At 35.5% G+C, this 17,997-nt stretch overlaps 1 protein-coding gene across 1 annotated transcript in view; it reads left to right on the forward strand.

Moving 5' to 3' along the window:
* The first annotated feature begins 1,611 nt into the window (after positions 1-1,611).
* LOC105383801 overlaps positions 1,612-17,997 on the forward strand; it is a 155,162-nt gene continuing 138,776 nt past the window's right edge. Inside the window, exon 1 of the mRNA XM_038117089.2 lies at positions 1,612-1,919. The gene's annotated coding sequence lies outside the window, so the exon portion shown is untranslated. The remainder of the gene's footprint in view (positions 1,920-17,997) is intronic.

The raw sequence follows: 17,997 nt of genomic DNA on the forward strand, positions 1-17,997 counted from the left end.
AGTATAAATAAAGGGTACGCAGACTAAGTGCCAATTTCTCCATAGTTGGTTATCTAACCGACAGGGATTGATTTATAAATTAAACGTCATCTCCATATAAAATTCATAGAAATTGGCACCTAAGCACATATTATTAAGTACATTATAACATAAGTGCCTTACCGTGGCCTTACCAAATAACTTCTAATGTACTTAGGTATACTTACCTATCTAACGAAAATGTAATGTTGATTTTGCCAGCATTTAAATTTCGAATACCGATACCAATACCGGCGCCGTACATTATTCCTTTTTCAAAAAAAGAAAAAATAGAAGCCAATTCGTGAGCGCGCAGCGATGGGAAGAAAAAGGTGAAAAAGTTCCGCCCATGAATATTATAAGGGAAAAGAGGTTTTCGGCAAAACGAGGTAAAAAGTTTTATGCCGGTTTTTATTTTATCCCCGTCATTTCGGTGTGGCTACTTCTGTTATTTATCTAGTTTTGTGACTTTAGATAAAGGAAGTAAGTAGGTAGGTACACCTACAGTCAATGATTTCAAAAGGAAGGATACGCCCTTCAGAACATTTTACTCAAACCTTCTTCATACAAGCAAAATAACTGCCATCTGTCATAATTTGTTGGAACTATATCAGAGCCGAGCTACTTATCCTGACGACGCAACCTTGTACGTGCGTTCATATTTTACCGTCACCGGACAGTAGGTACATAATAATATGAGTGAGTTGCATGCGGACGTCCGTACAAGGTTACATCGTGCGGCCATTGTAGACTTTGGTAGTAATATAATTATCGCTTTAAAATGTGTTTATTTATTTATTAAGGATGATACGATATTCCATATTCCTTTTTGACCTTCGTATCATAGTTTTTGTAGCCTTTCACAACAAAAATAGGCATATTTTCACAAGAAACAAAGACTATCTCTCCGTCACAGACAACTGTCGACTGAGGACCGTTGGCCCTAAAATGTCTATTTTAGGGCCAACGCGCGGGTGCCATTTTCTTCAGTGGTTGGGCCTGTCCTTACGCAGTAATATATATGTCAATGCCTACAGTAGTTTTCTTTTATTTTTAAGTAGATAGGAGTGGACTGTACGCTGCTGAACACGTTTTAATTTAAACACTCATACCTTATACCTATGCATAATTTTTGAAGATATTATACGTAGGTAAGTACTTATACTTATTTAGGTTCTAATTCTAAGTACCTATACTTACATATTTTATTTAAGTTCATAGGTATTTAAATTTAATCCTCAATCAATAAAATTTGTCAACATAGTAAACTCAAAAAGAGCTTATTCTTTTTTCCTAAAAAAATAAGTAGGTAAGTGAACTACCCCACACAATTATTTATTTACACGTGCGCGTGGCCCCATAATAAAAACGCGCGAACATTTTGTGCAATGATTGTGCTTACCGAAACACATTTAACATTCAAATTTATCCTTTATCTCAATAACATTATGATCGAAATCGAAGCGCGTCCAATTCAAACAAAACGCGTGCCATGTGGTCATTCCCGGTCACGGTCTTGATCGGCTAACTTCACTCTTGTCCGATGCGGCTATCTCTTTCACACTGGTAGGTAGGATGGTGAACTTGATTTTTCTCTCGCTCCCTCCCGCCAGTCTGCGATCGTGTGTCGTTGAAGGAGGTCGTTTGTAGTTTCGTTCAGAAATCGCGGGATAACTTTCGTAAAAAAAACATTTGGAAATTACTTTTTGGTGTTAGTGGATAATATTAATCGGTTTATTTTGTGGAGTGACGTAGACTGTGAGATTATAGTGAATTCTGAGTGGAATGTTATTGAGTGACTAGTGAGAGATAGTAAAGTTGGCTAATATTGTGCATCCGTGTTGCAAAGATTGCAGGTAGTGTGCAATAAATTCTGAACGGAGTGAACGGATTTTCGACGGGTAAGTTTGTTTTTTTAACAAACATGATACCTACCTAGGTATTATTTTTGTTTTGGCCTGATTCTGTCTACCTATCAGACATAGTAGGTATTTCCTGATAAATCCGTTATCTCGGTTTTGGCTATCAACAGTTTGGCCAATGGCAAATTGCAATAAGCCGATTTTACTCCAATATTTTTTTTAAAGTAAATAAATGTAGGTTAATATTTAACATCTACCCGCATAATCTGTTGTTAGCAAAGCCTTGACAACTTTGTTTTGTCGCTGAAGTGTTCTGCACTTGTGTAAACAAATTTTAATAAATGACGGAACAGGACCGTTTCTGTTAAATTTTATTTGTATGAATATGTAGAAGATGAAAAGGATTTGAGTTAATTTACGTACTCTGCTATGTCTAGCATGCCAGCTTGCGTAATGATCTAGCAGCTAATCCTCGTTTGAAGTCCATAGGACATGCATGAAATCGCTCTCTAAACCTTGAAAAATTACCTACCTAGCTGCATGTGACTTCATATGAGACATTTAATAGGTACCTACTCCTACTACCTACCTACATTGCCGCCCAAAACTTTCTTCGTTTCTGCCAACCAACCATAAAGATTGGGTGAAATTCTTACAAGAGCTCACTTTATGCAACTCAACCATTTAAATGTCATACGCTCGTAATGTTAAATGCATATCTTGTGCAGGCATATTTCGTTTTAAAAGAATAATTTATTGCTTACCTTATCACACGTAACGTAATGGAACGAACCGGACATTTCAACACTGCCGATTCAAAAGATAGAAAAGTCACGACTTCAATGTAGACGTCCATAGGACTGCAACTTGGCTAAGGTACAAAACAATCACTAAAACACCTACCTACCTATTTTTTTTTTATTGCATAAGATGCTGTTTTAATGGTCCTTCCAGTTATACAAGTTAGTTGGCATTTGTTATTTTAGGATGTCACCAACGGACATAATAAGAAATCATTACAAAAGCTAACAGAGTGACTATGATGTTCATTCGAAGAATCCTTTTTTTCTATTCAATTCACGGCGGTAAAAGCCAAGCCAAGGTTAGGAATGTATCGAAGGATCTTATGCAGAGAAACCAGTTACAGGTTTTCCGCATTTCTAGAGGTGACTTCAGCGTCCTTCTTGGAAATTTTAATCGCTACCATAAATCCTACATCGCGAACGACAGATTCGTATTATTCACACGCTAATAAATGAAACCAGCTCAAAGGAAAGCCTTGAAAAGCGATTGCTGAGATGAGAGCCTCACTCAGGCACTGGAGTACTGCTTAAAGAAGAGTTAATCACTATGATTAACATTGTCTTTTATGTAGATAGATACCTACTATTATTGTCATTGAAATCCGCAGAATTCAAGGATATTGGCCGTGAAGTTAGAGCTTATCTCGAGTGCCGTAAGCGTTAGAATGTAATTGCAAGTTTGAGAGTAAGAACACACTCAAAATTTGCGGTCAAACCAACAATGCCACCGCGAAATCGAAGCTGTCTGAGCGATTCATCTTACACTTGACCGCTGTAAGAATGTCCATAGAAACTTCCTCATTAAGTGGGTAGGTATTAATAACAATAGTAACAGTTTTTTCCTAGAACTGTGCAAGGTAAAAAGACTTGAGCAGTGTTCTCGGAAACCTTCCAATAGCTCTTCGTTATAATTGAAACCGATAGGAAGTCATAGTTACAATTCAATTTGTCTTTGTTTCAATCTTAACCAGACAAAGACATACAGTATATTTTTTTAAAATCAATAGCAACAGTGCAGACTATTTTTTTTTATTCAGAACAAAAACAAATTATTTGGGTTACACCATTATGTTTGATAATCCAATGAGTTAAATTGTTCACTGACAACGTGCCGGTCTAGTAAGCTATGCAAATTATTCACGTACAGAAACTAACAGTCACTTTTCACACACAATGTGTATTATACTGGTTTCCATAAATACATCAAAAATTTGTGGCCAAACCGCTAGTCAAATCACATGTCCATTTCATTGAGTTGACGTAAAAGTGCGTGAAATTACGAAGGCCAACGTGTTCAAACTAGTAACAATACGCGACAAACACGCGCACACACGCTTATTGTAGCTACAAAAGGTGTTTAAACTTTTGTTGACCAAGTTATGACTGGAAACAATGGCATGTGGCATGTAACAGGCATTGCCTCTTGACCGAACCCTTAAAATATTTAAGTTCGATTTAAACATGTATTAAGTACGTACATATACATATTTTACTTAACATTTGTTAAGTAAAATCTAGAAACCTATTGTCTGATGTTTAAACAAGTATCAAGTTAAATTCATTGTTAAGCACTAAGTTTCTTAAAATATAATATTAATTAGTATATTATCAAGAGTGAAGTTTGAATCCAGATCCACAGACAAACTAGTAAACTGGTTTTGTGGGTCATTATTAATTGTACTGTGTTTTTTTATGTTTAATAAATACATTGAACTGAACTGAACATACATATAATTATATATACTTAGCAAATAATTTTAAAATACCCAATTAAACCTGCAAAAATGGGAGAGTCACAGTCCACAGACGATATGGCTTAAAATGCTCCTCTTCTAGAAGATTTAAAAAAACTTCTTGATTAAAAAAATAATGATAATTTGTACATACCTTTATAATGTACAAGTCGACTATTTACCCACCTGTACCACCAGTTTTCTGAGTATGTAAAATTTTGCTAATTTGCAATTATAATGGTATTATTTATTGCGAAAGTTTTAAATGTCATATCAATCAAATCATAAAGCTTGTTCGTGTACTATGGCCCTCTAATTTACTAAGCGAAAGTTGACTTGGGTAGCTTGCTTGACTGAATGGAACGATAAAATAAAATGTATAAAACTATTATTCAATATATTTTGCAATACCTTGCCACTGTGCCTAAGGCCTATTTAAAGGAACTCTTCAATAAAGTCATTATTCATTTGCATAAAGCATTCTTCATAATAGAAAGAAAGAAAGAAAGAAAGAAAGAAAAACTTTATTTGGCTTAGACAGCAATATTAATTTACAAAGAAAGATGGAATGAAATATAAATATAGGTACTTAATCTAATCAATCTACTATATATAAATCTAATAATGAGAAAAAAATAATAATATATACATCGCCGAGGTTCCCACAAAAAGGACCTAAAACAAAAAAGACCAAATAAAGATGTTTTTATAAATTCAAAGAAACCGGTTTGAGCGGAAGATGGCAAAAAGCCGGTATGGTACCTGTTTCAACTTGTACACTGCGTTCATCCTTTTTGATAGTTATTCAGAGCACTGCTAATTTGATCGTAATATTCAAGCCAAGTATGTATTCCCGGAATAATGACGACGGAATCAGTACATCTATCACAGGATTCGACACTATTTTCGAATCTACACAAGCATATGGAAAAAAGACACTTTTAGAACTGAGAAATTTGCCTTACATTTTGACAGTGACAGTTGACGATACGCAACGTAAACGGAGGTTTCGAATATTATAATCGCTGCACAGTAATCTTCTAAGATACGTTTATTAAAGATGCATTAGAGGTTATGTTCCAGTTCGGTTCACATCAGAGCCTAAAACAATACTTTTGTGGCAGAGCGACTCAACTTTCTTGGAACATGTATGTTCCGTCGTCGGTTCTCATTTCTCTTTGCCCTCCTTTCTTCAGTCGTAACGTATCTCAGTTAAAGACATTACTGTTATTATTAAAGTGACTAACTATAACACCGATTATTGATATTTTCATTTAAGTGTATGTGTATATTATATGTGTGTATGCTACCATCCTACTCGACTTGTGTTCCAAAATATTCTTTAATTATCCCATTTGTCGTGGAACCAGAATACGAATTTAAAATTGATTGAGCTGTAAATGATTGATGTGACACAGACACAGACGTACTAAATGATTGAGTGAAATGGAACTCTTTTGCGTGCTGCGTTAATTCTCGGTTCGTTGTATGTTTCGCTCGACTTTCGTTCATTCACTTCTACAGAGATATACCTAGTTACTCCAAGAGAAATACTCAAATAATTTGTCTAGTTTGCTGCAAAATTCAGCATCATTTGAAGCTCTTAAATCTACACTACAATATGGTAACAGATTGAGTGCTCGTGTCTCAATGTCGTTGATCGATCTAATCCGATTATGCATGCAGAAATTACCATGTCTCAATTGCATCAGACTTTGCAAAATATGGTCTTTATTTTTATGTTCGCAAAAAGCGTTTAATTGATAAATGCTGTACTCGCTTAGCCAGTCAACCTTCGGTGATATCTCATTAATAATTCATTGTTATCGATACTTCATCCAGTCGTTAGAAAATGTTGCAGGTTTTTGCAGTTTTCGCGCAATGCTTTATTAATATTGCTTGTGATTTGTCGATAAAAATTATAAGATCTTTAGTTACGTGACTGCTAGTTAGTAAACGTGACATATCACGGATCACAGTTCAGTTCAATGGATTAGAAATTATTCTGAATATGTTCCAAATTACCTATGTAAGTTAACTAACAATTAGCAAAATGTCAGTATGTATGAAGGACATCTAAATAATAAGCACTGTTACTGTATCATGGACACAGGGAGCTAAATTATTCTAAACTGATTTATGCATTTGCGATTTCATTGATAAGGTATGTTTACGAGCGGCGCACACACCTGGCCGACTGTTTCCAGTACTTGCGGCCATGTTGGTCATACTACTCATACTTAAGGGTCGGCAATAGGCAATCGAGGGTTGGCATTGTCATAGAATTTTATAGTAAATGATGCTCTACAGCCTTGAAAAAAATCACACAGGTAGCCGAAGAGTTTAGCTAGGTGCTGAATCATTCGAATTTAAGTAAATGCTTATGGATAACTGTAAATTAATTTCGAAAAACCAGTAAATCACACTCCCGTATTGTAACAACTGTGTCGTAATTATAAAGAATTTTCATATGATTCTTATCAAATTATAAAGATAAATGCTTGGACTAGGCGCTAAATACCTTGTTTTTAAATAAACACTCACCTATTTTGTGTAAATTAATAACAAACTTGGGCAATTTTTTTCCCTCAAATCTTCATACAAATATCTATGGCGGCTTTCTGTGTTATAAAATCATAAACACAAGCGACGTTTGACTCAGTCGGCCGCTGGCCTCCAAAGAAGGGTCACGTCGGTTTAGGCAGCACTGACAGCTCGCGATCTTTTCGTGTACAGATACAAAATCACTGCACATTGGTTGTCATTGCACTTTTTCAACTTTTATGACACCAACATAATTTGATTTGAAATTGAGGAAGCATAATTCTTACACTATATTCAATACATTAAATTAAATTAGATAGTGGACAATGTTCTCGCGTGACATTACAGTCTCGTAAAGGTCCGATGAGGAGCAAAATATAGCGAATGGATCTAAGTGATGACAATACGTAGGAACATTAGGTTAGGATTCATCAAAAACACAGTCTTATGGTACTGGTTGAGGAATGGTCTCGTGAGGATCTGATGAGGGCAGTAACAAGGTGGTGACTGAATTTTATTTCAAAGATGTTAATAGCTAAAAGCATCGAGTTTGGGCTATTAAGTATGCTTTTCAGAGAGACAGAAAGATATTTTAGGTTTCCTCTGGATTAGTTAGGTTTACTGGGTTTACTTAATTCATTCGTAACGAAAAATTGATAATGACGGAATTTCTTCTATAGACAGTAGTTACTAAAAAAACCAACGATAGATGGCCTAATTTGCAGAAGTACCTATCTAGTCACCCTGTCACGGGGTGACTTCGGTTGGTAAATCAGAAAAAATACTATATGTTATTGCATCAATAATAAAAAAATCAAGAAAATATTCAAAGTTTCCATCCTCGCACACAAATCACAAAATCATGCCCTGTTCTAGGAGCAGGGTCTACCCTAGTGCATTTTCATGACCACTTTTCGGTTCTACCTTTTTTGACCCAAGATTTATTTGCCTAATCTCGTATTGCATAGTAACGTTTGGTCAAAGTCTCGTTTCGCCGAAAATCGTATGGCATAAATCTCGAATAGTAAAAAGTTATTTCGCATTATCTTGTTTAGCCTAATAATGGTATGGCCAAATCTTGAATAGCCTAATAATAGGTTTATACAAAGTAATAAAATTTGTTTGGCTTTAACTTTGACGGAGCGTCTGTCTATAGCGCAAACTGGTGCCTTGTATTGTTTCCGCTGTTTGGAAAACGCTCCGCTCCGCTTCGCTGCGCTCCGCTTTGGTTTTGATGAACATGTGCACCTAACACGCTCCTCCTCGCTTTGCTCGTCGTCGCACCTATCTTTAGGTTTCGATCTCATGGGGTTTGTAATAATTATTGTATGTGTATTATAAATGTATGTTGTATTGCTCGTTAACTTTCGATTTTTTAATCATTCAATATCGTGATTTTCGGGATGTATGAGAAAAAATACCACAATTTGTACATTTACTACATACTTAATATATTATTTATTAAGATAACATTAGGAGAAACAAGATTATACATATGTATAGACGAACATACATTTGAGCAAACGAAACTTAGGTGTTTAAAGATTGTGCCTAAAGAGTTTTAGACGAAACGAGCCTTATGCCACATAATTCTTGGCAAAGTGATGGTTCGGCCAAAAAAGTTTAGACCATACAAGTTATGCGAAATGAGTTTTGGTCAATAAAGATTATGCGAGATGAGGGGAACCGCCACTTTTCACTTGTTTCCCACCGGTTTCGGTGCTCAGCGGAATAGCACCATTAACCATTATTATTCTGAGATATCATCACTTCTTATTCTGAGTTACCCAACATAAAAACACGCCATCTATTGAAATCATTTTTAATTAGGATTTGTCTATGGTGTGGTCCCCAAATTTAAGGGTAAAAGCAAAATAATTATATTTTAACCTTTTTTTATACCTATTATATTAAAAGACCAATTCAACGATACCCTACCTACACCATCAAAATAACCGGAAAAAATATCAGCCCCAATTTACTTGTATGGGAGAAGGAGTACCCCAATATTTTTTTGGGGTACTCCCCATATCTATGCGAAATATCAGCTTGATATCTTTACCCGTTTCTGAGAAAAAGGGCGGTGACAGACAGTCAGTCAGACAGACGGACAACAAAGAGATCTTATAACGGTTGCTTTTTTTCCTTTTGAGGTACGAAACCCTAAAAATAAGAAAAAATATTATTCTGCTACCAAAAAATATACTTACAAACATACAATCGAAAAATATTACCCTCCTCCTTCAGCAGTCGGGTAAAAACAAGTGAGACAGGGGGTCATTCTGGACTTTTGTTCTACGAGTTTTAAAAATTAACAAAAAAAAAACCTTTTTCATAGAAACTTTGATGACACGTGACTTTTTACCATGGAAAACGAATATTTTTTTTCGCGAATTTGCAAGGGTGCGTATTGCGACGTATAAAAACGAAATGTATAATTTCACATTAATAACGTTCACAACATATAATGAACGTTACAGAGAGAACGGAGCGCAGCGAAGCGGAGCGGAGCGTCTCCCCACACATAACGTCAATAATAATGAAAATACCTTACGACAATCTTTTATACTTTTTGTGCATTATACATTATGATAATTATATCCGTTGTAGAATATATGTTATAAACGTTATGCATTTTAATCGTTATATCAATTGAAATTATACTTTTTGAACGTTATTCTTAACGAAATTATGTATTTAGTAATTATGCCTTTCGTTTGTTATGCACAGTGATCGTTATACTTAATAAATTTATATCATATGGGCGTATACCTTGTGAATGTTATACCTCGTATTACTTACCCAATTTGCAAAACTCGTAGAACAAAAGTTGTTCAGAATGACCCCTTGAGTTGAGTCATCCCCTTTCGGCTTAGTATACCCTTAGTATCTACACTTTAATACCTGTAGTTACCTTTCTACAAGTAAGTAAATACTACATTTGTTTAGAAAGCTAATCGGGTTCCGAGTATGGAGAAAAGTGGCACCCCTATTAATTTCTACTCTTTCCTGGTGCTTACCAGTGTAATTAAAAATTATACTTACCCTCAAATCACTACTTGAAAATAATTGTCAATAAAGTTGGCGAGTAAAAGTTTATGACCCACTGTGCAAACTTACATGTGTGCGTGTCACTGCGTGTGCTGTGTGAAGAGCATTGAAAACCCAAATTTGGCGGGGCACGTCACCCTGTAAGGGCCCTTAATTATAATTAGGTAAGTACTCTTTATTTGCACAAAAATAGAAAAATACAAAAAGAAGAACAGTACAAAAAGGCGGCAATCTCGACTAGAGCACCTAAATTGAAATACTCGCATGACATTTTTATCATAATAATTATCAGTATCCCACTGACAATGCTTGCCAGCACGCTTTTACATTTCGTAAGTAAAAAATGCTATCAGCGCTAGTGCCATAAAAATTATAAATTCTCCACGAGTACCTCTAGTGAAAAAACACATTCAAGGCTAAGCAGATGTAACAAGAAACCTTACAGATTCAGAGTGATTTGCCAAACCTGAACAGCTCTTGTTTATATCGCATTAAAGTCTTTATTCAGTTGGCGTAGAAGGACAAGCACGCTCTGTGCTTTTACACGTCTACAGATGGCTAGCAAATTATAGGTTGCCACTTTTTTTTTACTTTTTTTGCAAATGTTTAAAGGAAGCCTTTGAAGTTGAGCCAACTTGATACTTTGGATTTTTTAAGATTTTGATGATGCACCCTTTTATGTTAAAGGTGGCAACTTTAAACCTTTTAAAATTTTGTATTATTTTACCTGGTAGTATATTCTTTATTTCAACATTATCATCATCAATCTACTTCGTATTTACTTAAAACTGTGTGTTTATTAATTTCTTTCCACGTCAGTAGTGAGTAGTCTCACTCCATTTGGTTTTTAGGCCCATTAAAGCAATGTGTGAGGGGCGTGCTACTATTTTTACCCTAAAAGTGCTCCAAAATTCTTTTTATTTATCGCCCTAATTATAGAAACGGTCTGGTTTTCGATCATCGGTGACTTTTTTCGACACTTTTTAACTTTGGAACTTGTGATAGATTATTTTGTTTTGACGTTTTTAATAGTGCTCGTTTGTTATTCTACCGTATCTTAATAAATAGGAAGTTTTAGAACCTGGCTCTTACATATAACTAATGATTGGTTTGAATGTCATGTGCAAAGGATATTTTTGGCTTATTTAGATGTTGTGGTCCAAATATTTTTAAGAAAATTCAGTCGCTTTCTTGAAAAAACCAAAATGCAGAGAATTTAAATGTCATTTATGCCAGAGAATTTTGGTTTATGAAAGTTTATTTGTTTTACATTGATGTTAGTTTTACTTCTATTCGTTCAAAGTGTGCACAATGTTGTATCGCTGTCTTAAAGTTGTTAAATAATAGTAGTTGCGACCAATATTTTAACTTTGTATTTAGAAACTCCTTACAAGGGACTAGTAGAATGACAAGGAAACTATAACTGGCCATTAAATCAGTAAAACTATTATATGAAGGCTATTAACTTGGGAACTAGAATTCTATTAATGTGTACCGACTACAGACTACAGATCGACCGATTTTTGTGCTCCACGATTAAAGTCTCATACAATATTTTTTAAATATAGCTAGATATTATATTGTTTGTATGTACGGTGGCCTGCGCCTAAAAGTATATAGGCGGAATTTTTAAAATAGCGATCTAAAGCTCACATACTGCTCAAGCACATCCACATAAACACCACTGCTACACACATCACACACAACACGTCCCCGGATTTATAACAGATGTAGCTGGTCCCTTCATCATCAGGGATCGCTATTTTAAAAACTCCGCCTGTATACTTTTAGGCGCAGGCCACCGTACATACATACATACATACTGTATACATATCGGGTCTAAGTAATGAAAATCTCCATAATCCAAGGTAAATATACCAACCTTAAAACTTGAAACCCTAACAGAGATTTTCAAAATTTAGTTGTTTTTATTTATGACATTGCACATCACATCACAAGGAGCTTATCACCTTAAGGTAAATTATACCTAAGTTTTCACTGTTCAATCACTTCTTTTTTTACTATTGCATTGTCGGTCGATCTGTACAGCTGTGTTCATTAATTTCATTATTATAGCTGAGAACCAAGATCTTTGTGACGTCAGAAATTCCCATTTAATGAAGGTATTCGATCAAAGAACAATTACTGGTAGGTAAAATATCTTCTTAGGGCGGATTCGACCAACGTCGAGTAACTATTTACTCGAGAGTAAACTACCAGTTACTCGCGAGTAAGCAGATTTTGCATTCTACCAAACCTGAAACCAAGATAAGTAGCTTATCCCAAGAATAAAATGTTATACCGCCAAAATTTACCATGTGACGAGCTTATCCGAGAGTAATTTTGTAATGGCGGCGGCACATCAGCTGATTAGAAAACCGTCATAATGACATATAAACACATCTGTCAAATCATAAACAAAAAGTACGTTAAAAGGCAAATTCTCAGAATAACAACAGCGAATAAAACATATAAACAATTTCCTACTATTATAATCCATTCAAACTAAGTTGGCATGTCATTTCTATTGCATGCTTTGAAAACGCAGCTATTTTTATTTTAGTTGCAGTATAGTTTCGTTCCTCGTTCATTCAATTAATCATGGTATAACTTGGTAGAATGCAAATGTACTTATCCCAGATATTTACTCGCGTATAAATTTTATTCCGGTATAGTTATTCTCGTGTAACGAGATGTTTGGACGAATCCACCCTTAGTAACATAGTCGATGACCTACTCGACTTATCTTGTGGTAAGGCCGTAACTCTTTTCCTTTGCAATCTATTCAAATATAATGTATGTACACAGGTGGGTGAGGTGCATAACTTTGCACATCGTGTTATTTTGAGGTCAAAATCGTCACAAAAGTATAAACTTTCAAAACATCCAGTGAGTGTTGATATTCGATTATTATTTTAACAGTTGTGTAAACATTTTCGTTTATTTTCAAGTGAACGATACTCGTAAAACCTCTTAAATATGATTCAACATTTTAGGTTTAGCCTTTTAAAATCTTTGAAACGTAAAACAAGGCTAAGGCATGCGAAATATTACCTACCTGGGTAGGTACTATGAGCTATAAAATGAACTACAAAATCTACTTTGTTGACACAAAATTCCAAGATTATTAGTTTTATTATTTATAATGAAAAGAAAATACTACATTGGTCATTTACATAATGAAACCTAAATCAGTTCTTAAATCTTTAATCTCGTTAGGTATAGATTGCTATTTCTAATCAATACGTCATCTGGTGTACCAGAACTAGTATAAAGAAAATAAATACGAGAAATTTCTCTAATTTTGTTTTTGATACAAATAGAATAGTTATTGTAAATCTGCGCTCTTAATCTTTTCCGCATTCGCCAGAGTTTCAACTAACATACTTTTGAAAAAATGCCGCTTATTCATTTTTGCCTCTCCATCGTTGTTAAGCTGAGACGGTACCCTAAACCCAGGTCATGAAGAGTGGTAATCTGCAATAACGGTTAACTTTCACGTACATACGAGTATGAAAATAAAACAGTAATTGCTGCGAACACGAGTTAAAGATACTCCAGATTATGTTACACGTGGTTAAGGTGCCTCCACACTTGCGCTTGGCTAATTGGTTTTAAATTTTATTGGTTGAAATACCTAATCGTTGATTAAGTAGTTTTTAATTTTTATTAGGTTATTGCAAATTAGGTAGGTAAGTATTGATAAATTAAACGTGTTAAATAAATAACGATAGTAATAGTAAATACGTGTTAGTAAGTACCTAACTGTGTTCTATGTTAGTACTCTTACTACAAAAGTTTATGCAAATAGGAAGTCTAATGCCAGGAAAAAATGAAAACAAAAAACAAATTCTTAGTTTCATTATCACGACACGATAAAGGGACAAAAACTACTATAAATAGTGATTGATTTGAAGTTCATTAACCATCTATGCCCAAGGTTATGCAAACTCGTTCAGTATTCAATTAATTAATGGTGATATTGGTGATGGAATAATTAAGAGCGATTTGAACCAAATGTGTGTTTGCTTTATTAATTTGAAATAAATATGTGAGTATCGGTATAAATTCGGCATCAAAAAGTTATCAATTTGCTCGTCTAATATATCGTTTCAAACACTGGTTCTTCATATCACCAGACAAATAAGTTTCACGGCACAAATACCAGAAGATAAAGCAATGTACTTAATTGAAATACTGACAACAACAACAAATACAGAAAATAATACAAAACAGCAACAAAATATAGAAAATAATAAAATACAAAACAAAGAATAACACAACAGGTTGCTGTCCCGAGCGGCAAAAGGGCACCAGCTCAGCAGGTGCTATAGGCCTCCGAGGCTGAGTTCTCTTCCTCAGCAGCATTACATATATGCTCGGATTTCCTCGTGTAGTTCAACATTATTCTAAAAAGCCTATAAATTATATTTTCAGAAGAATGCACTCGAGAAGTCATTGACCTCATCGGTTATCGGTCGTTTGACAGATAATTTTGAACCTGAAATCCCCACGGGATATCTAAGTAAATAAATTGTATTTTTTGTGAGATTTAATTTATATTTTTAATTTTTTTTTTTAATATTATTTTGTACAAAACATATGTTTATAAATTTATTTTTTAAATGGTATTGAATATTGGAATACGATTGGTTTACGGGTGGCTGTAGCGTTGAAATAGATTTATTCGACTGAAAATTTATGACGACATGGCTTTTCCGTATCCTGTTGTTCTCTGTTTATGCGAGTGTCACGAAAATACTTGCCTTCGCTGAAATAAATAACGCTGTGTTATTTTCAGAGGAACGGATTGCGCAAAGGTTTGTGGCGTAGCGGGTTCGATTCCCGGCCGGGGAAAAGATTAACAGGCTGCGAAGCGTGGGAGAACGCCCGCTGAAAAACGAACTAAGACAGGTAGCCGGTATTGGCTGGATATAGAAGGCCCAGGACAAAGTGTTATGAAGCTCTTTAAGACAGGCTTATGTCCAGCAGTGGACGATTGCGGCCTGACGATGTTGAAAAGTACAACTCTTCCCCTTCTTCGTCAGATTGAATTAACAATCACATCAATTACACTCTTATCAAACAAATCAATCATAATACAGCGGAAATTACGCAATCATTCCAACTGTTTTTGAATCTCCTTTGTTTTCTCTCAAGGTTGACGCAAAACGCTTTTTTAGGCAGTCGAAATGATTGTTAACAATTTTGAATTTCATTCTTTAGACCTTAAGTTCCAAAGTCGATAAAAAATTTGGACTGCCTAACAAAAAACGGTTATCGCAAAATGATACGCTTGTGTGGCCTCACCTTAACACTATCGCATGTCTTCTCACGTCTAAGTAATAACTATCTCATGATTCATTCCGAACTAGTTCTTGAAGCGTCCAATTTAAAGCCTATAATTGAATAAGACGGAGATGATAGCAACCAATGTCCATAATGATAATGTGCTAACGTTATTTTAAAGAAATAATTGATCACTTTGTATTGTAGGCCTCAAGGGCATAGCTCTCTTGGCAAAAGACTATGATTTTGCGCTGAAATGTTGTATAGAAGCGGATGTCGATGGCCATGGCGAAAGCTGGGATTAAACTGTCGCCTTGTTATAAGCAGTTTTCTGTTGCCCCACTGCAGGGCAGGAGTCAAGTGATCGGTTAACGCTGTGCTGTGGCATCAAAGCACAGTTGTATATTCTTTGTGGGGGTGTAAGTACCTGCACCTGGCTCACTCGAGTGGAACCTTTGTGCATGTCCCCAAGGTCTTAATTGCCTTCCTAAGCTTGTACCATGAGAAGCGCGCTCCTTATCAGTTGTCTTCGGATCTATAAAGAAAAGCAAAATGGCCGATAGAATGACAGTTTCAATGATAAGAGAGGATTCGGTGTGCGTCCTTGCCGCAATAGACGATTAGCAAGCGAACGGTACAGCCTTACAACGCGCATAGTTGCGTCGCGCAGTTCTGACATATCTTACGCGCCTCACCGCGCACATTCAAGGCGAAATAATATACACTCACGTGCAATGAATGTTCCAGTGACATAAGGAACGTCAACGGCAGGTGGAACTTTTTTATTGCTCGTTTATACATATTAATCTATATCCTCATGACGTAATCTCCCAATGGGTATTCAGATGTGACTCGCAAGCGAGCTACCCACTTTTCGCTGTACATTTGCACTCATGTGATAGCTCGCGAACCGTGTAGCCGATAGACCTTTAATATATACAATGTAAATGTATGTATAAACGCCTTATTGGTGAAGTAAATCAGATAGATAGGTACTTACTTATTATTGTAACAAGCCACAACAATCCATTGGACTCCCCTTTCTAGTCGAGATCTCAGCAAGTTGATTCAGATAAGAAGAAGTAATTTAATAAGACAACTTAATTGTTAGATAACGTGACGTTACATTTTTTAACTTAACATGTAACTAATGTTCACGTTGTAAACTTATTATGCTAAACAGATGTTGTTGCTATTGCTACTGTATAATTAGTTGTAACCTCAGAAAGATTACCGTAACGATATCTTTAATGTCGTACATTAATTGCCCAGCATGACTGGCGCCGAAGACTTTACATAACTTGCCGAGAAGCCACGCAATGGAAGTCATTTGGTAAGTTAAAAAATACATCATCATTATCGTCAGCCAATAATCATCCACTGCTGGACATAGGCCTCTCCCAAAGTGCGCCACAACACTCGGCCCTCGGCCTACCTCATCCAACACTACCGGCTACCCGCCTAAGGTCATCAGTACGGCGGGCAGGAGGGCGTCCCACGCTGCGTTTGCCTGTTCGTGGTCTCCACTCGAGAACTCGTCTACCCCAAGTCCCTAACGGTTATATCGGTTCTTCGGCAGATATGTAAAAAATACAAAATAATCTTAAAAGCAGTCTGTCGTTTAGTGGCTCTACTATCGTCAGTCCTACATATTATGTATAAACCTCAGACGAATGACCTAGCTAAAGTCTTTTATAAAACTCAATGTCAGGCACAGGAAAAAATATACTTAACAAATCTAGAATTTTTAGGAACATTACAAGCGTATCACGATTTGCTTTAACAGGAAAAACCTTCAACGTTTAAGCAATATACCTGCAGAAGATTTCGAGAAAACACTCTGTTGCAAACTTACAATAGCATAGTTTCATTATAAATCGAGCTATACCTAGACAAATAATTTGCTATGGTTGCATCTTGCATCACTGCCCTAGATTAAACTTGATTTCCAAAGACGATGGCAACGCAAATGTATTTTATTCAATGTACTTAGGTAGGTATTATGTAGATTTCATTTTCGAGCTAACCGAAGCTAGCTTCGTCTTGCAATGCTTTCCCTGGAATCCGGGATTTATAAATGCAGATGATCTATAAAATAACATAAAATAACGATCTCATTGGCTACAAAAAGCACTATAGAATATTTAGGTATGCTTTTTTAAAGTACACTCATACACGGTGTTGTTGAAAGTAGGTCAAGCTGTTCATCTTATGTTTTGTTTAATGCCAACTAAAGAAAAGAAAGAGCATCTTAGTTCTTAATTCATTTGCACTTTGCACTATTAGTGGCATATTTGATTGATGTGCAGTCATTTTTGATATGTTATGGCATCTGTTTAAATAAATATTACCAATAGGTACAAATATGATGTAATCCAACATAGTTTAACGTGGCGGAATGGATGGGTAACCTATATTTTTTTAATTAGATTATCAAATACCACTTAAGTAAGTACAAATCTAAAAATATAACGTTAATTTACTTTATCAGTTGTCTGCCGAACTATTGTGGGTATTATACTATTGCACTAACAAGGATAACTTTATAGAAAAAAGGTAGAATATTGTCGTCCTCGTTTTTTGAGCAATTTGTCCATATGGACAAGGAGTAGGAATCAATAAATTACTGCATGATTTATTATTAAACCCACCATCTTACCCATTTAGTAACATTGCAGTATCGAGAGTGTGGACCCC

Source organism: Plutella xylostella, chromosome 3 (genome assembly GCF_932276165.1).
Source record: "Plutella xylostella chromosome 3, ilPluXylo3.1, whole genome shotgun sequence".
Taxonomy (NCBI): Eukaryota; Metazoa; Arthropoda; class Insecta; order Lepidoptera; family Plutellidae; genus Plutella; species Plutella xylostella.